This window comes from Lepus europaeus, chromosome 10 (assembly GCF_033115175.1).
Source record: "Lepus europaeus isolate LE1 chromosome 10, mLepTim1.pri, whole genome shotgun sequence".
Taxonomy (NCBI): Eukaryota; Metazoa; Chordata; class Mammalia; order Lagomorpha; family Leporidae; genus Lepus; species Lepus europaeus.
Genome location: NC_084836.1, coordinates 66,274,476 through 66,295,599, shown reverse-complemented (window position 1 = coordinate 66,295,599; position 21,124 = coordinate 66,274,476).

The window sequence follows — 21,124 nt, the reverse complement described above, 5'->3', positions numbered from 1 at the left end:
TTCTCACCTCCTCTCCTTTCTCCATCCCTTCCTGCCTCTTTCCTCCAGGACCCCTCCCGTTCCCCAGTAAGACCCAAAGCATTGACCCCTGCCCCTCTCCTCCCCAGCCCTCTGCCCCACTCTGGGCTGGAGTAAGAGTGCCCAGGACCACTGCTGTTTGCCGCCACGCCCCTTCCTCTCACTCTGCTACTCTACTTCCTGTCCCTTAACCGGGCACACACCCAGCTGCAGCCCCAGGGAGAGGTGGGCTGGTCTCTGGGGCACCCCCAGCCTCACAGGTACAGGGCCTGACCCTTTCCCAGGAGCCCAGGGCCTCCTCCAGGTGAGATCCTAAGCACAAAAGCAGCTTCCAGGGGAGACCGGCTCAAGCCACGGGGCTGAGAACCCCCTTTAGGAGGCCTGGTGGCTGTGTTACCCAGCAAAGAACATGTGTGTGGATCAAGTTCTCTCCTTTCCCAATCCAGGCAAACCCTTGAGATTTTCCCAGGATGGGTGAGCTTGGAGTGGGGGCGGGGAGGGAGGTGTGTGATTCAGCTCCTCCCAGGAGCCTTGGAGGGGGGCAGGGGACAGAGCGTCCTGCCCCATCCTCCCCCCTCCAGCCCCTCCCCCCCAGCCTTGGCCAACTCAAACAGCCACCCTTGCTGTCCATTCCCTGGCTCCTGTTTATACTGGGAGCCCCTTAGTCATCCCCTGGCTGGCTCTGTTATTCTCCCCAATATCCCTCCTCTCTTGGCTCTCTCTGCCCTTATAAGTCCTTTTCCAGTGGCCCCAAACACCTCCTGCCGTCCCTCTCACCATGTTTGCCTTTCTCTGGCCCTCCCTTCTGCTTCGGACTGGGCCTGCACTAAGGATTCTCTCCTCGTTGGGTCAGTACAGCCCTCCAGGCCTGGGATCTGGCTTAGAAAGACTAGCCAGGGGGCTGGCATGGCGGCGCGGTGGGTGAAGCCGCTGCTTGGACACCACACCGGCATCTTTTTTTCAGAGTGCCAGTGTCCTGCCTACTCTCTGCTTCCCATCCAGCTCCCCACCCTACTGATATGCCTGGGAAGACAGCGGATGATGGTCCAAGTACTTGGGCCCCTGCCACCCATGTGGGAGACCAGGATGGAGTTCCTGGCTCCTGGTTTCAGCCTGGCCCAGTGCAACCCTGGCTGTTGTAGCCATTTGGCGAGCGAACCAGCAGATGGAAGATCTCTCTGTCTCCCCTTCTCTCTGCCTTTCAAATAAATAAATCTTGAAAGAGAAAGATCAGCTAGAACAGAGCCCCTATAGGTTCGTCAGTACAATCTCTTTTGGAAGAGGAATGTGTGTAGAGACAGGAGGTGACTGTCCAAGGGCCCCTGGCTAGCCAGTCAGTGGTGAGCCTAGCACCTACGTGTTTTGACTCCAAGCCCAAAGCCCTCTCCTCTCAGCCTACAACCCCTCTGAATATGTCTCCTCTCAGCCTTTTCTCTCCGTCTGTCTTGTGAATTTCTCAGCTTGTGTCGGTCCTAGCCCGTGTGTCTCTGTTTTCTCTCTCAGATCTGACCTCTCTGGTACCCTGGGTCTTTTCATCACTCAGTAGAAGTGATTTGCTGTGATGACTGACTATTATTAACATGGTCTGTGCAGAGCCGGGGAGGGGTGAAGGGCACAGGAGGACACTCAGCAGGCTCCCGCTGTCACCAGCCGGCCTGCCCCCAGGGTGGAGTGTCAGATCCAGAAGAGTGGAGTTCCTTAGAGGAGTTCAAGATACAGATACAAGTTCCTGTAGCGTTAGCAGCGGGGTGTGGCTGATAACAGCGGCTTATTTAGCATATGCTGCAGGCTGGGTGTCAAGATTGACCTTTAACCCGCCTTCCTCTTTAATCATCAGAGCTATCTGGCACTGATCTTGTACGGCCAGGAAACTGAGCGACAGAAAGAAAGGGGTGCAGGTGGGATCCAAACCCAGTCCCAGTGGATTCCAAAGTCCTTGCATGGTTAGCTCTTTAATCTGGGTTTCTACAAGGGGGAAGATTCTAGAGTCTGGATCGTAATCTGGATCCATTGTCCCTGGAGAGCAGGATGGGGGAATAATGGAGCTTCCATTCACCAAACCTCTGACACTCAGAAGAAAGTTTTTGTGTGCATATGAGTGATTTCTTTGGGGCCTGACTCAGTGGCTTCTTTTAGATTCTCAAAAGCTTGGGAATCCTCAGAGCACTGAGGTTGGATGCTCTGGTTTACTATTATTATTTTTTTTAAGATTTATTAATTTATTTGAAAGAGAGAGAGTGTGTGTGAGAGAGAAATCTTACATCTGCCGGTTCAATCCCCAAATGGCCGCAATGCCAGGTGCTAGTCCAGGCCGAAGCCAGGAACCTAGAGCTCCGTCCTGGTCTCCCGTGTGGGTGGCAGGGGCCCAAGCACTTGGGCCATCCTCTGCTGCCTTCCCAGGAGCCTTAGTGAAGAGCTGGATCAGAAGTGGAGCAGCTGGGGCTTGAACAGGTGCACTGATACCGTCTACCAGCATTGCAGGTGGTGGCTGAACTCATTGAACCCCAACACTGGCCCTGGCTGCTCTGATTTTAAGAAATAGGTTCAGGCCTCGGGCTTTGACTGAGGATTCCATGAAGGGAAACTTCCCAGTTGGCGTGCTGAGACAGATGCTGTCCCTGCAGGCATGTCTGGAGGCACCTGGGGCTGCTCTCGCGCTTACTCTGGGGTATTGCACAAATAAGCTCTGTATGTGCCACGGTAACAAAGGAGTGGGAAGAGTCTGAAGAAGGAGGCGCCAGAGGAGCTTGCTGGCTTCTATGGTGGCTCCTGGGCTCCATCCCGCCTGCCCTGCGGTGAGGTGATGAGCAGGAGTTGGGTCTCACCAAGGGAAGGAAGATGAGGGAGTTTCGGGGGGCTGAGGTGACTCTCCAGGAGCAGAGCAGGAGCCAGGTTGTCACAGTCTGGGCCCAGAGGCTGCTGACGTTGGGGTGCTGTTCCTGGCTTGTGCACACCCAGAGGGACGTCGGAAAGTACAGGGGGCAGTCCATCCGACCCCGTGGGCTCTGTCAGCATCCTGACTCAGGTCTCTGCCTAGGCACTGATGGCTCCATCATCTGTGAGTCACCCCCACCCCGCCCTCTCCCACCCCCTGTCTGAGCCGGGGAGAAACCTCTGCCATGTGCCAGACTTAAAATAAACCCAGATTCCCATCTCCTTTCCTCCTGATTTTGTTCAGAGCATGGGGGGTGGTGGGGGGAGGCGTAGGGTGTTTGCTGGGGAAAGAGCACTCCTGGGAGTAAGAAGCTCTGGTCTTGGTTCTGCAGGATTCTGCGCCTGCTGATGGAGACTTTGACCATCTGCGGGGACCAAACTGGGAGTTTTCCCTGGCTGGACTGGGCTAGGCTGGGCAGGGGGCAGAGGACCAGGGATTAGAGGCAGGGGCCGGAGTGGGGGAGAGGAATAAAAATACAAGATCCACAAGGAGGCCTGTCCCCCACCCGGCTCACATCTTCTCTTGCAAAGGTTCTGCACTTTCCCTTTCTGTTTTTGGCAGTTTGGGAGGCACCAGAATACTACAGCAAAACCTAGCAGCCCCGGATAGGAAGTTAAAGGAAAAATAAGATCCTCTGGGGTGTCCTGAACGCTGACCTCATTTGATGCGCTCACTCCTCCCCACCCCCGTTGTTTGCCTCCTCTCTTCCCGCTCTGCTGCCTTGTACCTACCTCTGGGCTTCAGGGCCTTCTGAAGCTCCTGGGTTCAAGGGCCTGGAGGCTGGAGGAGAGACCCATCGGAGTGGGAGCTGCGGGCGGGAGCGTCAGCTTCCTGGGATGGCCTTCCCAGATGCAAGCACATCTGGAGCCCATCAGGGAGGGACCTGGCGCACCAGGACTCCCAGTGCACATCCGACTGGGGCTGCGAGGGGCTGAGGATGAGCCAGGCGCTCCCTCCCACCCCCGCAAGTCTGCCTGCCATTGCTAGCCCTCTCTTGGGATGGATTACCCGTCCCAGACAGGAAGTCAGGGCCGGGAAGTAGGGCGAAAGAGCCAGGGTGGCACCCAGCTGGTGACATCATTTCACCGGCTTCGCGGAGGTGACAGTAGCGCTGATCAGGGAGGGGTGAGGGTGTGTGTGTGTGTGTGTGTATGGACATAGGATGCTGTTGGTTCTTAACAGCAGACTGGCGTGAAGTCCGAGGCGCAGCCACGCATATGCTCCTCCTCGATTCTCTGGCTCTCTGGCACTCCTCCCTCGGCTCTCCACCCCCAAACAAACAAACGCACTGCTTCCTTGGCTGCACATTCCTCCCTGTCCATCGTCACATCGCAGTGAGCACGTGAGCATTTGTTTGCCAGGGATCCCGTACAGGCCTAAGAATAGGTTCATTCAGGGCAGGCGTTTGGTGCAGCCTTTAAGAGGCTGCTTGGGACGCCCGTGTCTAGCCTCAGAGTGCCTGTGCCCAAGCTCGGCTTCTGATTCCAGCTTCCTGCCAATGCGCACTCGGAGAGGCTGCAGGGCATGGGCTCAAAGGGCTGGGCTCCTGCCACCCTTGTGGGAGGCCTGGATCAGGTCCCTGGCTCCCTACAGGCATTTGGGAAGTGGACCAGGAGGTAGAGGGTCTCTCTCTTTCTCCCTATGTCTGTCTCTCTGCCTTTCAAATTAATAAGAATATAAGTAAGAAAAACATAGGTCCATCTCCTTGCCCTTCCTTCCAGGAGGACCCAGCCTGTGGGGTTGCTGAAATAGGGGGTGAAGCAGGTTCTGCAGCAATCCTGGGTTCCTGGTGTCCCCAGCAGCCATCCCCTGGGGTGAAGCAGAGGGTCTCAGGCTGAGATCTGGGAGCCCACCGATAGGCAGCATCCACGCATCTCCCAGAACTGTGGCTTGAGCAGGAACTAAGCCTTAAAAGATTTTTTAAAGATTTATTTATTTATTTGAAAGTCAGAATTACACATAGAGAGGAGAGGCAGAGAGAGAGAGTGGTCTTCCATCTGCTGGTTCACTCCCCAATTGTCCACGACGGCCGGAGCTGCACTGATCCGAAGCCAGGAGCCAGGAGCTTCTCCCGGATCTTCCACATGGGTGCAGGGGTCCAAGGACTTGCGCCATCTTCTACTGCTTTCCCAGACCACAGCAGAGAGCTGGATAGGAAGTGGAGCAACCGGGACTTGAACTGGTGCACATAGGGGATGCCGGCACTGCACACGGCAATTTTTTTTTAATTTTTAAAAAAAAATTTTTTTAACTTTTTGACAGGCAGAGTGGCTAGTGAGAGAGAGAGGCAGAGAGAAAGGTCTTCCTTTTGCCATTGGTTCACCCTCCACTGGCCACCGCGGCTGGCGCGCTGCGGCCGGCGCACCGCGCTGTTCTGAAGGCAGGAGCCAGTTGCTTATCCTAGTCTCCCATGGGGTGCAGGGCCCAAGGACTTGGGCCATCCTCCACTGCACTCCCTGGCCACAGCAGAGAGCTGGCCTGGAAGAGGGGCAACCGGGACAGAATCCGGTGCCCCGACCGGGACTAGAACCCAGTGTGCCGGCGCTGCAAGGCGGAGGATTAGCCTAGTGAGCCACAGCGCCGGCCTGCACATGGCAATTTTACCTGCTAGGCCACAGTGCTGGCCCCTAAAAGATCTTTTTTTTTTTTAAGTTAATGTGCGTGACTTGACAGGCCTCACTGTGCACCTGTTCTGAGGCATATGGACATTGCAGAATGCTTGGTCTACTGAGCAGCGCCTCGCACAGGGCCCCGGCCTGAGCTGAGAGTGTGCACTCTGCACTCACAAGAACACAGTGTATCACCATCGACCGTAGTCACCTTGCTCTCCCTACTCATTTCTCCTGTTTAACTGTCATTGCAAATCCTTTGACGAACCTCTCCCTCGCTGTGCCTATCAACAGAGCCAGCCTCTGGCGACCACCACCCTGTTCTCTCTCCTTGTGTCTGGTGCCACATAGAAACGCGATCGTGTCGTATCTATCTTTCTGTGCCTGGCTTCATTCACTTGGTATAATGTCCTCCAGGTTCATCCACGTGGCTGCAAATAAATAGCTGCATAGTATTCTACTGTGATTAGAGACTACATCTTCTTTATCCATTCATCCATACGGACACTCAGGCTCTGGGCTATTGTGAATAGAGCTTTGATAAACATGGGAGTGCAAAAGTCTCTGTGGCAAACTGACTTCATTTCCTTGGATATATACCCAGCAGTGCCTGGACTCCAAGGGTGTGGCCTACCAAGTTGAGATAACAATACTAGGGCACTTAACAAGTGCATATAAAATAAAATTAAAAGATAAGTTTATTCTGGTGCCAAAAAATGTTGAACTTTATGCACAGTTTTTTTAATTATAGACATTTTTGTAAACTTTTTGAAGATCCCTTATGTGTATGGATTCCAAATTTTTTACACCAAAATAAAGAAATCTTTTAATTCTATTTTCCACAAACTTGAAGTACCCTCATATAAAAGGTAGAGTTGAGCACATTTTACAAATTTACAAGTGGCTTATTTGCATGTTTAATGCACAAAAGTGAACTGGCTATGCCCTCTGAACCCTCACCTCTTCTCACCTCTGAACTCTCACCCCTCCTTACCTCTGGCCTCTACTCTTGATTGACTTCACGGACCCAGGGGAGAAGCCAAGAGCTGAAACTCCATAACCCTTTGACTTGGATTCTTTTAAATTTTTTAAGATTTATTTACTTATTTGAAAGGTGGAGTCACAGAGAGAGAAAGAGAGGGAGCTTTTCCATCCACTGATTCACTCCACTATGGCCAAGGCTGGGCCAAGATGAAGCCAGGAGCTAGGAATTCTATCTGGGTCTCCAATATGGGTGCAGGGGCCCAAGTACTCGGACCATCTTCCATGGCTTTCCCAGTGCATCAGCAGGGAGCTGAATGGGAAGTGGAGCAGCCGGAACTTGCACAAACACTCAAGGGATGCTGGCACTGCAGGTGGTGGCTTAACCCACTGCCCCACCATGCTGCCCTCCTCTTGGGTCCTTTTCCACAGCTGTCTAGCAGCTCAGGCTGGGCACCAGAGAATCTGATCTACATTTGGCTAGAAGATTCCAGATGAAAACTTTGAAGCTCGTGGGAAAGGTCTGTGGCCTCCTGGTCTCTAAGACAGTAAGGGATGTGCTAGAGACTGGAAAAGAAGGGGAGTCTGGGGGTCTGGGTAGAGAGCTGGTGGCAGAGGGAGGGCAAGGTGGACAGCCCAAGCGGCTTTCACCCCACCCCCCGCAGGCCACACCCTTCCACCCAGCCTGCCGGCTGGCCACGCCCCCACAGCTGGCTGGGAGATCTCAACCCTACCCCCTCCACTAGCCGATTGCTTACAGATGTTGTAGGAAAGGGGGTTGTTAGGAGGAGGAAGGGCAGAAGAGGGGGTGCAGGGAAGGAAGCTGGGGAGATCCATGTAAGGGAGAGCAAGTTGTAGCCGGGTGGGGAAGCCTGCGATGATGGGGAGGGGACAGCAAGAAGGAAGCCAGGGAGAGGGTGAGAGGAGCGGAAGTGAGGGGCTCGTGCCGCCCACAGCCCCTCTGACTGCAGGCAGGTTCACTTCCCTGGACCAAGCCTCTGATGATGCGCTTTCCCACTCTGTACTGGCCATGGCTCTAACTTGGTTTTTAATTTAAATGTTTAATTATGCATGTGAAAGGCAGAGAGACAGAGACATTTCCCAAGAACTGATTCACTTCCCAAGTACTGGCTGCACCTGGGGTGGGGCTGGGCCAGGCTGAAGCTGGGAGCCCAGAAGTCAATCTGGGCATCACCCGGCCTCCCGGGGTGTGCATTAGCAGGAAACTGGAAGCTGGGAAACAGAACTGGTACTGGGACCCAGGTGCTCTGATATGGGATGCAGGTGTTGTGTTCTAACCAGTGCACCAAATGCCTGTCCCCCCCCCCCCCCCCCATTTATTTCAAAGACAGAGCTACAGAGAGAAAAGTCTTCCACCCACTGGTTCACTCCCCAAATGGCTATAACAGCCAGGCCTGGGCCAGCTTGAAGCCAGGAGCCAGGAGGCAGAGGCCCAAGCACTTACTTGGGTCATCTGCTGTTTTCCCAGGCGTATTAGCAGGGAGCTGGATGGGAAGTGGAGCAGCCAGGACTCAAACCGGCGTACTTATGGGATGCCAGCACCGCAGGCAGCAGTTTTACCCACTATGCCACAGCACTGGTTCCTCTTGATGGACATCCTAACTACTAAGTCAAATGCCTGTCCCCGAGGCTCTTCCAACCAGTGAAGAGATCAGTCTACTCTGAAGTGCCTAGAAGCATGCGAGGGATGTAGAAAGTGCCATTGATCTAATTCACTTCTAACCCACATTCTTGAGTGCTTACTGCATACAAAGCTCTGCAGGCTGGGGATGCTGGGGGAAACCTGGAGGGAGAGGGAAGGGGAGCTGGGAGCCTAAACAGCGCAAAGAGGTGGGCAGAGAGGAAAAAGGCAGCTAGAGCCGGCAGGGATGCTGCGAAAGAGGAGGGGATGGGGGTACCAGGAAGGAGGGGCCTGGAAAGAGGGGGGAAGAGGGAAAGGGAGGGGACAGAGGGAGAGGGCGGAGAGCCAGAGGGCAGGGCTGCGAAGGAAAGGGAGCCGGGGTGGCGGACTAATCCTTTTCCTCCCGCTGGGTCAGGAACTTGGTGTCGGCCAATGAACAGAGGCTAGGGCTGGGCAGGAAGCGGAACACCTGGCCTGCTCCTTCACCCCACCCCCAGTTTCTCACTTAGGAGCCAGCTTTCCGCGTCTCTGTCATTCCCAGGTCCTGGGGTTGACTCTGTCCTTTCCTGGGCCGCCTGCCCTCCCCACTCCGACCCGCCACGCCCCAGCCTAGTCTCCCGAGGGTGCGTGGAGGGGACTCCGGGCGCTGGTCCGCTCCCCGCTCGATGTCCCCCTCCCTCTGCAAGCCAGTCGAGGGCTGAGCTGTGTGCATCAGAAGTCCCTTTGGCCTCTTTCCTGCGCTGAATCCCCGGGGTGGTGTTGGGGGCGGGGGGAGGGGTAAGGTCCGAGGTGGAAAGTCTGACGCGGAGCCCAGACCCCCAGCCCCACGAAGACTGGCTGAGCTCATCTCTTCAAGCAACCACAGCTGGAAGCCTTCCATAGGCTCACCTCCGGGAGGGGGCTGGCCTCCAGAAACCAGACAGCCTGCCGAGGCTCAGCACCGCGGGCCGCCGGCCGGCAGAGGGATGGGGCACCCTCGGATGCTGCCTCTGCACCTTTTTACCAGGGAAAGCCCTGGGCAGGAGCTGGACCAGACTTGGGGCCTCGTTGACCCAGCTTCCTTCATCCCCCTGCCCCCCCTGCACCCCCCCCCTGCTGCCAGCCCCAGGGAGAGCCTATGGTCACCCTTTGTGCTGGCTGGGCTGTGGTGGGAAGGGGTGTGAGAGATGCAGACCCCTGTGTGGTCTGGAGCATGCTAATATGGGCGTGTATGCCTGGGGCACAGGGTGGGGGGCACCTGAGCCCCGCGGGGCCATCAGGTCAAAGTGAGGAGCTGTGTGGAGGTGAGGATGAGGCTGCCACCAGCCCTGCGCTCCTCCCAGTGTGGCAGGTTTGGGGTGAGAGCTGCTTCACCCCGCTGTCTCCCCGCCTAGACCCTGACTCCTGGCTTTGTCTTTCAGCTGCAGAGAATTGGAGCTGCTCTCCTGGAGGGGAGAGAGGGAATCCACGCGCAGGGCTTCTGGGACCTGTGGAGGTGCAGGTGGACGCCCAGTGGTGGATGCCACGAGGGCCGCTGAGCGGGCAGCTCCAGGGGGTGTCCAGTGCAGGCCTCTGCACCCCCCTCCAGGCCCTGAGCCGTCTGCAGAGGCTGGAGGAGGGGGCGGGCAGGAAGCTCCGGGCTGTTTGTTCCCTCTCTTTCCTGACTCCTTTGTGGCTGTAGACGGCTTCCTTCCTCCCTCTGCACCTCGGCTCCCGGCTCCCAGCTCGTTTCCGCCCTGAGGCTCTGAGCAGGGCTCGCCGCCTGCACGGTGGAGTTTGTCCAAGCCGGGCCTTCTGGGCATGGGGACCCCTGGAGGAGTATGGGGGGGGGCTGTGCCCCTCCCTCAGCCACCAAAGGCAGCAGTCTGAGCTGGGGGAGGGGCTGCTGGCCAGGGATGGGAGGCGGGGACCCAGGTGTGTGGTTACCTGGGGTCTGCCTCTCCTTCAGCCTGGGGTGTGAACAGGGCTGGAAAGACACCCCCCACCCCAACCTCGGTTCCCTCTCTGTGTCCCTACTTGGCTGTCTTGCCTCAGTCTGCCCCTGCCCCACCTCCCACCTCCATCCACTGCCCTACAAGTCCAGGAATGCAAGTTTCCTCTGTCTCTCTCTCATTGATTAGTCATGGGCACCCCGATCCCACGGGAACCGTTACTCACCCTTGCCCCCCCCCCCCACCGGCAGTCTCCCCAGCACTGGCTGGATTCCTGGAAGAGGAGCCGGGCCGGCTGCTGCACGTGGGGGTGGGCAGTGTCCCGTTTGTCTGATCCTGGCCAGGAGGCAGGGGTGCCCCCCCAAGCACGTCTGCACCCAGGGATCTCCGTCCTCCCAATCTAATGCTCCTGGAGAACCCTTGGAGTCAGGAGGGGTGGGTGTGGAGCAGGCGTCTGGACAAGGGGCCAGAGCCACTGAGCATCTCTTCCCTCACCGGCGCTGGCTTCAGGGCCAGCACTAGGGCCTGGGGCCCGCTCTTTGGACTTGGCAGAGTGCCCAGGTCTGGCCTCTGTCTCCCAGAATCAGACAGGGGCTTTTCCCAATAAGGAGCCTCCCATCTCTGGGTCCACTCCCTGCTGCCCCCACCTCCTCTCCCCTCTAACAGCTCCTCTGCCCTAAAATGGCCACGTTTTCCCTCCCTTCTTCCTTCCTCTCCCGCACACCCAGACTTGGGCCCCAGGGGGAGGGGAGGGGGGAGGGGAGGCCAGATGGACAGGTTTGCAGGAGGGTAACGAGATCCCAGGAAGATAGAGAAATTGGGCCACGTGGCCCAGGTATGTGTGGGGGTGGGGTGGAAGCACAGCTCTTCCAAGCCAGTGTCTCCCGCTATAATGATAATAGCATATGCCTGATGGTGCATAATGTGTGCTGAGGGCTTTGCATATCTTGACTTAACTGGCACACCTCTTTGTGAGGCAGGAACTACTGACCTAGCCTTTAAGATAAGGACATTGAGGCACACAGGGGTTAATTAACTTGCCCAAGGTAATCAAAGGAACTGGGCTTCGAATCCAAGCAACCCGCTCCCTGTCTTTGGAATGCCTGCCCCTCACTGGGGAGGCACAGGGGGGATGCCTTTCTGGCGCCTAGGGGTGGTGCCGGCTAAGCCTGCCACACTTTGAACCTGCGGGTGTTTGGCTGGATGCAGACTAAACACTCAAAGACAGCCATTGACTCATTCTGTTTTATGTTTTAAATTCCACCTATGTATTTTCACTGTATATATTTTTAAGATTTTATTTATTTGTTTGAGAGGTAGAGTTACAGACAGTGAGAGGGAGAGACAGACAGAAAGGTCTTCCAGGTCTTCCATCTGCTGGTTCACTCCCCAAATGGCCACAACAACTGGAGCTGCGCCCATCTGAAGCCAGGAGCCCGGAGCCAGAAGCTTCTTCCAGGTCTCCCATGTGGGTGCAGGGGCCCAAGGACTTGGGCCATCTTCTAATGCTTTCCCAGGCCATAGCAGAGAGCTGGATCCGAGGAGAAGCAGCCAGGGATGTCTACGTGGCCGCAGGTGGAGGATTAACCTACTGAGCCATAGCCCTGGCCCCTTCATTGTATTTGAAAGGCAGAGAAGGGGTGAGAGAAAGAGAGAGAGAGAGAGAGAGAGAGAGAGAGAGAGAGGAACCTCCCCAAATACCTGCAATATCCAACAGCCAAAGCTGGGCCAGTACAAAACCAGGAGCCTGAAACTCAATCCTCATGGGTGGCGGCACCCCACTATCTGAGCCGTCAGCACCGGCTCTTAGGGTGTGCATTCATAGAAAGTTGGAACTGGAGGCAAAGCCAGGACACGAATGCAGATGTTCTGCTGTGGCGTGTGGGCATCCCAAGCAGAGTCTCAGTGACCCTGCCAAACACCTGTCCCTCATTCTTTTGGAAAAAAAAAATTAAGAGCAAATGCATCGTCGAGTGAGTGACAGATGGATGCTACTCAGGTTAGCACAGGAGCCATGTGGGGGAGTGGGGGCAGATACAACAGTTGGGAAAGACCTGGGAGAAGGAGGAGGGAACCAAGAGGCCGAGCACAGAGTGACCCTTTTCCAGCCTCTCTTATGACCCAGGCAGTTAAACAGTGATTTACTCCACCCACTGTGAGGGAGAAGGGAGGAAGGAGTGAGAAGTCTCCAGCCTTGAACGTGGATGTGGATCCCCTGGGATGGATCCAGGTACTTGGAAGTTCCCAGCCCTTCTTTGGCTGTAAATTTTGTCTTTTTAGATGGTCCTTGTTGTCCTGCCTTATTCCGAGGCTTTCAGATTATTATATAAGTACCGCGTATGTGTGGGGGAGCCCTTGTGCAGGGGCCAGGAATAAACAAATAAGTGGTAACCAGGATGAACTCAGGGCTCTGGGGGAAAGGCTCAGTAGGGGGTGATGGGCAGGAAGCCAGGCCAGGCCAGACCAGACTCCAGAGACTGAACGGAGGGTGGCCCCACTGATTCACTCATTCCAGCCCTGCACCCTCAGAAACCAACACCGAGGAAGCCGAGTGTCCCACCCAAGGAGGCTGTGATGAGAGCAGGAACTCCAGATGTGTGGGAACAGCAAATTCCCAGGACCTGCCACAATTAAAAAACAACAACAACAACAACAAAGTTTTATATTGTTTATCTGAAAGGCAGAGTTACAGAGACAGAGAGAGAGACAGACACACAGGGACCTTCCATCTGTTGGTTCACTCCCCAGATGGCCGAAATGACCTGCCAGGAGGAGCCACGTGCTCCATCCGGGACTCCCGCCTGGGTGGGTGGCAGGGGCCCAAGCACTTGAGCCATCTTCCGCTGCTGCTTTCCCAGGTGCATCAGCAGGGAGCTGGATCGGAAGCGGAGAATCCAGGGTTCTGGATTCCTGAGCCGCTGGAAGCAGCGGAAGCTGCTTTGCCACAGCGCCAGCCCTGCACCACAGTTTTGCAGGTAACCAGCCGGCAGCTCTCAAATGCCAGGTGCGTGTCTAACCGATGTAAGTAGATGACCTCCTCTTGCCTCAAAATCATCCTGTGAGGCAGCATTTTATATTTTTAAGATTAATTTCCTCAAGTAATCACCCCTACAGCGCTCTGAAGTTACCAACGTGGTTTGGCTGCTGGGGGACCCTTGAAAGCAGGAGGGGATGAAGTGAGCTCTGAGTAGGACTTTCCCTAGAGGGATGGGAGGCTCCGGAAGGGGGGGATGCTCTGGCTGTGTCTCTGGGCTTCCGGATTGCAGGGCGGGGCGGGTTTTATGCCCCAACATCACACCAGAGTGATTGGGGGCGGGGAAGTGGCACCCAAGATCATTGAGAATATTTCTGAGAAGTCTAGAGACAGAAGCAAGCACAAGGCTCAGGGTTAATCTGAAATGTGGATGGGCGGGAAGCCGGGCGCTGTAGGGCTTCCCCTTTGTGTCTGCCAGTGCTGACCCAGTAGCCGCAGAGAAGCAAGTCAGATAAGTAGGGGGACTTCCCGGGGTTTGAGGCTTACAGGAACCTCGCGCCTCTGGTGGGGGACTGAAAAGGGAAGGCGTTCTACCCCCACCCCCAGCCCCATAATGACGGTAGGTGGAGAGGTGGCTGCAGAGAGGGGCGGCATAGCAGTGAGAACGACAAACGGATTCTGACCTAACAGTGAGGAAAGCCTGGGTTTTTTCAGGGGGAGGACATTTGTCAAAGGGCACTTGGGGGGAGAGTCCTCGTGTTTGGGCTCCAGCCTGGGGTGAGGTCAGAGGCATAAATCACGATTCCCCCGCTGCCCGTTTCCGCTCGGAGCTCAGTTCCCAGCCAAGAGCCCGGCTCCTTCCTCTGCCAGAGGAGCCCGCGTGTGGATGGGGTGGGGCCGGGTGGCCGGGAACGGGAGGCAGCTGCGGGTGGGAGTCGGGGCTCCGCAGGGTCACGAATTGTGGGCTTCGGGACCGGGCGCCCAGGGCAGTCACCACAGCTTGGTTGCACATTACTCAGCCCAGCTGGGACACACCCACAGCCACACCCAGTCTGTGTTGGCGCCCACACAGAGAGCCAAGGGGCTGGGCCCAGAGGCTCAGACACCTACCCGCGTGTGCACACACACACACACGGGGCCTCCCCAGGCCGCCCGGGCTCTCTTCTGCCAGCAAGCCCCCAGCTTCTGCATGAGCCCGAGCAGCTTTGGGAGGAGTGAGTGGGGGTTGAGAAAGAGAAGGGGATTCTGGATCTTTGTCAAGACCCAGAAACACCCCCTATGTCATTTCTTTTACTCTTCCTGACTGATGCCGGGCCCCCCAGGGAGACGGCAGTGATCTGTTGTCCGCTTGGGGGACGGTACCTCCTCCCCGAGGAGAGGGGAGGGGAGGGGAGAGGCAGAATAGGAGGGCGGGACACGCTGGGCGGGGAGCAGCTCAGACAATGGCCTTGTCCGCTGGCATGTGTCCAGCCTGCAGGATCCTGTCTGACCCTAATGGAACCTGCTAGCTCTCTCTGGTCAGCTTCCCACTCACCACCCATTTCAGGGGAGGCTGAGGGAAGGTGGGGTTCCCCTTGGAGGACTGTTCTGGATTGGCTGCAGGGGCTTCAGGGCCTACATAGCTTCGGTCAGAGGCTGATGTTATGGCCAAGTGGATTAAGCTGCACCCTGCAGCTCCAGCATCTCATGAGTGTCAGTTCGATCCCTGGCTGCTCCACTTCCAATCCAGCTCCCTGCTAATGCACCTGGGAAAGCAGCAGAAGGTGGCCCAAGTGCTTGGGCCCCTGCACCCATGTGGTAGACCCAGAAGAAGCACCTGACTCTTGGTTTCAGCCTGGCTCACCTGTGGCCACTGCTGAAATTTGGGGAGTGAACCAGCAAACGGAGTTCTCTCTGTCTCTCCCTGTCTCTGTAATTCTGTCTTAAAAAAATGTAGGCTCCGTCAGTCTGGGATTCCACTGTGCATCTGTTCCTCCAAGGGTTGTTTAAGCTGTTCACTCTGACATCTTGAGGGGATCAGGATGCTTTTATTCTGAGCAAAGTTTGTCCCATTTGGTTTTCTGAATTGTCTGCTTGTATCACATTAGAGCATAAGCTTTTTTATTTTTAATGAAAGATTTATTTATTTGAAAGTCAGAATGATAGAGAGAGGGAAAAAGACAGAAAGAGATCTTCCATCTGCTGATTCACTTCCCCAAATGGTGCCAATTGCAGGGGCTGAGCCGGGCCCAAGCTGCAAATCTGGAATTTCATTGAGGTCTCCCACAGGGGTGGCAGGGGCCCAAGTACTCGGGCCATCTTTGCTGCTTTCCCAGACGTATTAACAGGGAGCTGCATCAGAAGTGGAGCAGCCGGGACTTGAACCAGTGCTCTGATATGGGATGGCAGTATCGCAAGCAGCGGCTTAACCTGCTGTGCCACAACACCTGCCCCTTGTCTTTAGTGGAGCAAAGCTTTAGTGGAACAAAGATTGTGTCTACTTGGTACAGCCCCCAGACTAGCATGAAAATAATATATTCCTCTTTCAAAGATGTATTTTACTCACTTGTGACAGAGACAGATAGCTCTCCCATCTGCTGGTTCATTCCCCAAATGTCTGCAATAGCCTGGGCTGAGCCAGGCCAAAGCCAGGGGCCAGGAACTCAATGCATATCTCCTGTGGAGGTGGCAGGGGCCAAGTACTTGAGTCTGTATTTAGCAGGAAGCTAGAACTGGAATCGGGGTCAGGAATTGAATTCAGGCACTGTTGGTAAGTCCCAGTCAGCATCCTAACAACTGCTAAGCCAAAAAAAAAAAAAAAAAAAAAAGGGTGGCTGGTGCTGTGGCACACTAGGTTAATAACTCCGCCTGTGGCGCTGGCATCCCATATGGGTGCCGGTTCTAGTCCCAGTTGCTCCTCTTGCAGTCCAGCTCTCTGCTGTGGCCCAGGAAGGCAGTGGAGGATGGCCCAAGTGGGAGACCAGGAAGAAGCACCTGGCTCCTGGCTTCGGATCGGCGCAGCTCCGGCCGTTGTGGCCATTTGGGGAGTGAACCAACGAAAGGAAGACCTTTCTCTCTGTCTCTCTCTCTCTTACTGTCTGTAACTCTGTCAAATAAATAAACAAACTCTTAAAAAATTGCTAGGCCAAATGCCCACCCCAGTATATGGTCTTTTAAAATTTATTTTCATTTTTATTTGAAAAGCAGAGAGAGAAAGAGAGAGAGAGAGAAAGAGAGAGAGAGAGAGAGAGAAATCTTCTATTTGCTGGTTTACTCCACAAATGCCCACTACATCCAGGGCTGTGTCAGACCAAAGCCAAGTGCTTGAAACTCCATCTGGGTCTCCCACATGGTGGCAGGGACCCCAGTACTTGAGCCATCGCCTGCTGTCTCCTGGGATGAGCATTCTCAGGCAGCTGGATCCGAAGTGGAGGAGCCAGAATTCTAACCAGGAGCTCTGGAGTGCGATGTTGATATGACACGTGGTGACTTAAGCTACTTTACCAAATGCTGGCCCCCTATTGTGTGTTTCTGATATGCACAGTGGGAATATGATTATACTGAAGATGATCCTGGGAATGCTAGAGTCTATATTTTTTCCTAGAGAAGCAGGGATGGGGCCCTAGCTCCCAGGACCACTTCAGTGGGAGTAAACTGACACTGAGGCTTCCACCTCGCCCCTCTGTCCCAGCCCTGTACCTGGGACAACCAGAACGCTTCTTTCCAATAGCCCCTCTCCCTCAGGCATTTGAGTTGAGCTTGGGGGCTCGGTATGGCGTCGCTACCGTGCCTGGTTCGTCCGTAGCTTTGCTCCTGTGATTGCCGGGTTGGAACGCTCTGTCCTCCGTGTCATTCCTGCAGGCCCACACGAGGCCCGCAGACACCTCCCCAGCGCATGCTCTCAGCAGCGTCCCGTCCCTTGAAGTCCTGCCCTGGGAGTCTGGGCCACACAGTCGGCTGTTAACTACCCAGGGTGTCCATGCAGTCCCTGTGCAATGCAGAAATTGAACACATTTGAACGTACTTATGCTAGAAGCAACTATAAATAAATATCTTATGAAAGAATATTCCATAGAACTTTTTACAAAGAATGATGTGGACAGAAAGACATACACAGACAGAGACAGAGAGAGAGACATCTTCCATCCGCTGGTTCACTCCCCAAATGGTCTCAACAGCCAGGGTTGGGCCAGGCCGAAGCCTGGAGCCAGGTCCTCCATCTGGGCCTCCCATAGGAGTGGCAGGGGCCCAAGGACTTAGGCCATCTTCTGCCGCTTTCCCAGGTGCATTGGCAGTGTTAGCAGGGAGCTGGATTGGAAGTAGAGCTGCTGGGATTCAAACCGGGGCTTGGTTAGGGGATACTGGCATTGCAGGTGGTGGCTTAGCCTGCTATGCCACAATGCCAGCAGAACTTTTTTTTAAAGATTCATTTTATTTAATTGAATAGCAGAGTTACAGAGAGAAAGAGAGGAAGAGACAGAGAGAGAGAGAGACAGAGAGAGGCACAGATCTTCCATTCGCTGTTCACTTCCCAAATGGCTGCGATGGCCAGGACTAGACCAGACTAAAGCCAGGGACCCAGAGTTTTTCTTCTGCTGTTTTTCTGAGGCCATTAGCAGGGAGCTGGGTTGGAAGTTGAGCATCCAGGACTCGAACCAGTGCCCATATGGGATGCCAGTGCTACAGGTGACTACTTAACCTGCTATGCCACAGCACTGGCCCCTTCCATAGAATTTTTAACATGAACACTTGCTTTTTGTTAACGTGCTTTTATTTTGTACAAGAAAGGAGTGCATTATACTGGAAATGAGGACTTGGCCGGTGCTGCGGCTCACTAGGCACCGCCTGTGGCAACAGCACCCAGGGTTCTAGTCCCGGTCGGGGCGCTGGATTCTGTCCCGGTTGCCCCTCTTCCAGGCCAGCTCTCTGCTGTGGCCCGGGAAGGCAGTGGAGGATGGCCCAAGTGCTTGGGCCCTGCACCCGCATGGGAGACCAGGAGAAGCACCTGGCTCCTGGCTTCGGATCGGCGCAGTGCGCTGGCCATAGTGGCCATTTGGGAGTGAACCACCGGAAAGAAGACCTTTCTCTCTGTCTTTCTCTGCCTGTCTATAACTCTCTCTCTCACTGTCTAACTGTGACTCGAGTCCAATTCTGCCTTCTTGGCTTGATGGACAGGTGACCTCGGCGAGTCGCCTCACTTCCTGGGGCCTCCGTAGGTTCATCTATGAAATGGGGACACTACCTTTCTCATGGAATTGTTGGGAGAATTAGAATTTGCCTGCAAACGTTAAAGCCTCCCTGGGTCCGTCTGCTGAATGCGAAGTCTCTTGTGCTCGGTGAATGTGCGTAGTTGATAGCTCAGGTCTCAGACCTCACTCCTCCAGGGGGCCTTCCTTAATCCTCCTTCCAGTGCCCCATTGCCCCGGTCCCAGCACTTAGTCTCCTGTCTGTCTCTCCCACCAGCCTGGGTCCTGAGAGGTGAGGATCTTGTTTACTTCTGTTTATCCATCGCCTAGCACATTGCCTGGATCTGTAAATATTATTCTAAGAAATGGAGCCTTTAAAAAAAAAAAAGCAACGGTAAGCATGATAGAGTGACATTACAGACCTGTGTCTCACACACACAGAGTTCTTTACAAGGAAGGCAATCTCATAGCAAGATAGCATTTCTCACTACCATGCTTTTTTCTTTCTTTTCTTTCTTTTTTTTTTTTTTTCAGATTTATTTATTTATTTGAAAGGCAGAGTTACAGGGCGGGGGACAGAGAGTGAGATCTTTCATCCACTGATTCACTCCCCAAATGGCCCCAATGGCTGGGGCTGGGCCAGGCCAAAGACAGGAGCCAGGAGCTTCATCCAGGTCTTCCATTTGAGTGGCAGGGGCCCAAGTACTAAGGTCATTTTCCACTGCTTTCCCAGGCACATTAGCAGGGAGCTGGATTAGAAGTGGAGCAGCCGGGACTTGAACCAGTGCCCATATGGGATGCCGGTGTTGCAGAGAGCAGCTTAACCTGTCCCACAATGTCAGCTCCATGTTTGTTTGTTTGTTTTTTAATATTTTATTTATTTATTTGAGAGATAGAGTTACAGACAGTGAGAGGGAGAGATAGAGAGAAAGGTCTTCGGTCCGTTGGTTCACTTCCCAGGTGGCTGCAACAGCTGGAGCTGCGCTGATCCAAAGTCAGGAGCCAGGAGCTTCTTCCCAGTCTCCCATGTGAGTGCAGGGGCTCAAGCACTTGGGCCATCTTTCACTACTTTCCCAGGCCACAGCAGAGAGCTGGATGGGAAGAAGAGCAGCCGGGACTAGAACCGGCGCCCATTTGGGATGCCGGCGCTGCAGGCCAGGGCGTTAACCCGCTGTGCCACAGCGCTGGCCCTAAAGATTGATTCTGATTCATTTGAAATGCAGAGAGAGAGAGAGAGAGAGAGAGAGGGCTCCCCAAATAGCTCCAATGGCTGGAGCTGGGCCGGGCTACTACCAGGAGTCTGGAACTCCATCCAGGTCTCCCACGTGGGTGCAGGGACCCATGCACTTGGGGGGCATCTTCTGCTGCTCTCCCAGGCGCATCAGCAGGGAGTTCAATCAGATACAGAGCAGCAGAGACGAACCGGTGCTCCTGTGTGGTTTGTTAGCATCACAGGGGCGGCTTGACCCCTTGCGCCAGCCCCTCACCATTACACTGCTAACGTGCATCTGATTCTTGAAATGGATCCAGAGATAGGATCCAATTGCTTGTTAACCTTGGTCACCTTGGTCCCCACACAACTGTATTTTACAAGTGTGGCAGAGACTGCTGTGTCTGCCAGCACCCTGTCTCCTTGGCATCCTTCTAGTAATATGACCCCTCCGCCCTGCCCCCAACACCCAGGCAGCATGGCTGCCAGCTAGCTCCTACCCGGTCCAGCCTGCCTCCCTGGAGCTGGTGGCCGCGGAACAGCTCTAGTCAATGGAACGTGAGCAGAGAAATGTGTGTGACTTCTGGGTCGTGTCCTTTAGAAAGGTCAGTGTGCTGCTGGCTGCTTCCTCTTTTTTCCTTGTGTTTGCTGTGACACAGTGGCTTCCGGTGCCCCAGACAAAGGGCTGTCTGCCCCACGTACCCTGCGCTGTGCTGCTTTGGAAGTGCGAGGCCCACTCCATCGGTGCGTCTCTTTGTCACAGCAGCGTGGCCCACATTCTTTGAATAAAGCTTCAGATCACCAAGTGCTTCGTGAGCCCCCCTTAGCCTGCTCTGAAGACTCTTTCCAGAGCTCCAAGTAAAGATTGAGTTTCAGTGAACATACGGCCTGCTGAAGTCGGTTTAGTTCAGAGCAGTTGGGGAAGAACGGAAAGTTGCTTTGTCGTGAGCATGTTCAAAGTTCCTGCAGCTTTCTGAACCTGCGAGCTCTTCTAGTTCGCCCTGTTTCTTGTCAATGGGAACCTTGACATTCCGATGGGCTGTGTGCCAGGCAGCCTCCGAGCTGCCTTACCTCCTGGGCCGCGTGTGCTCCCGTGTGCACTGGGTGCTGCTGGCTCGTGTGTCTCAAGCAACCCTTGGAGGTGACAGCGTCACTTCTGAGACGGTCGTGAGAGGCATTGATTGCACCTTCCACCTTGCTGTTTTTCTCTCTCTTTTAAAATTTTTTAAATTACAGATTTATTTATTTGAAAGGCAGTTACAGATAAGAGAAAGAGAGAGAGAGAGAGAGAGAGAGAGAGAGAGAGAGTGCTTGCATCTGCTAGTTTACTCCCCAAATGGCTACAATGGCTGGGGCTTGGCCAGGCTGAAGCCAGGAGCCATGTAGGTGGCAGAGGCCCAAGCACTTGGACCGTCATCCACTGCTTTCCCAGGCGCATTAACAGGGAGCTGGATCGGAGGCAGAGCAGCCAGGATTCAAATGAGTGCTCCAACCTGGGATGCTGGTGCTGCAGGTGGTAATGTGACCAGCTGTGCCACAGCACCGGCCTCTTGCTCTCTCTCTGGGGTCACTGCTACGAGGGAAGCCAGCCAGCGAGTCCTGAAGCAGCTCTGTGGAGAGGTCTCTCTGGAGAGGAGAGCTGAGTCTCTCCCCTCAGAAGCAGCTGCACTGGCTACCTTG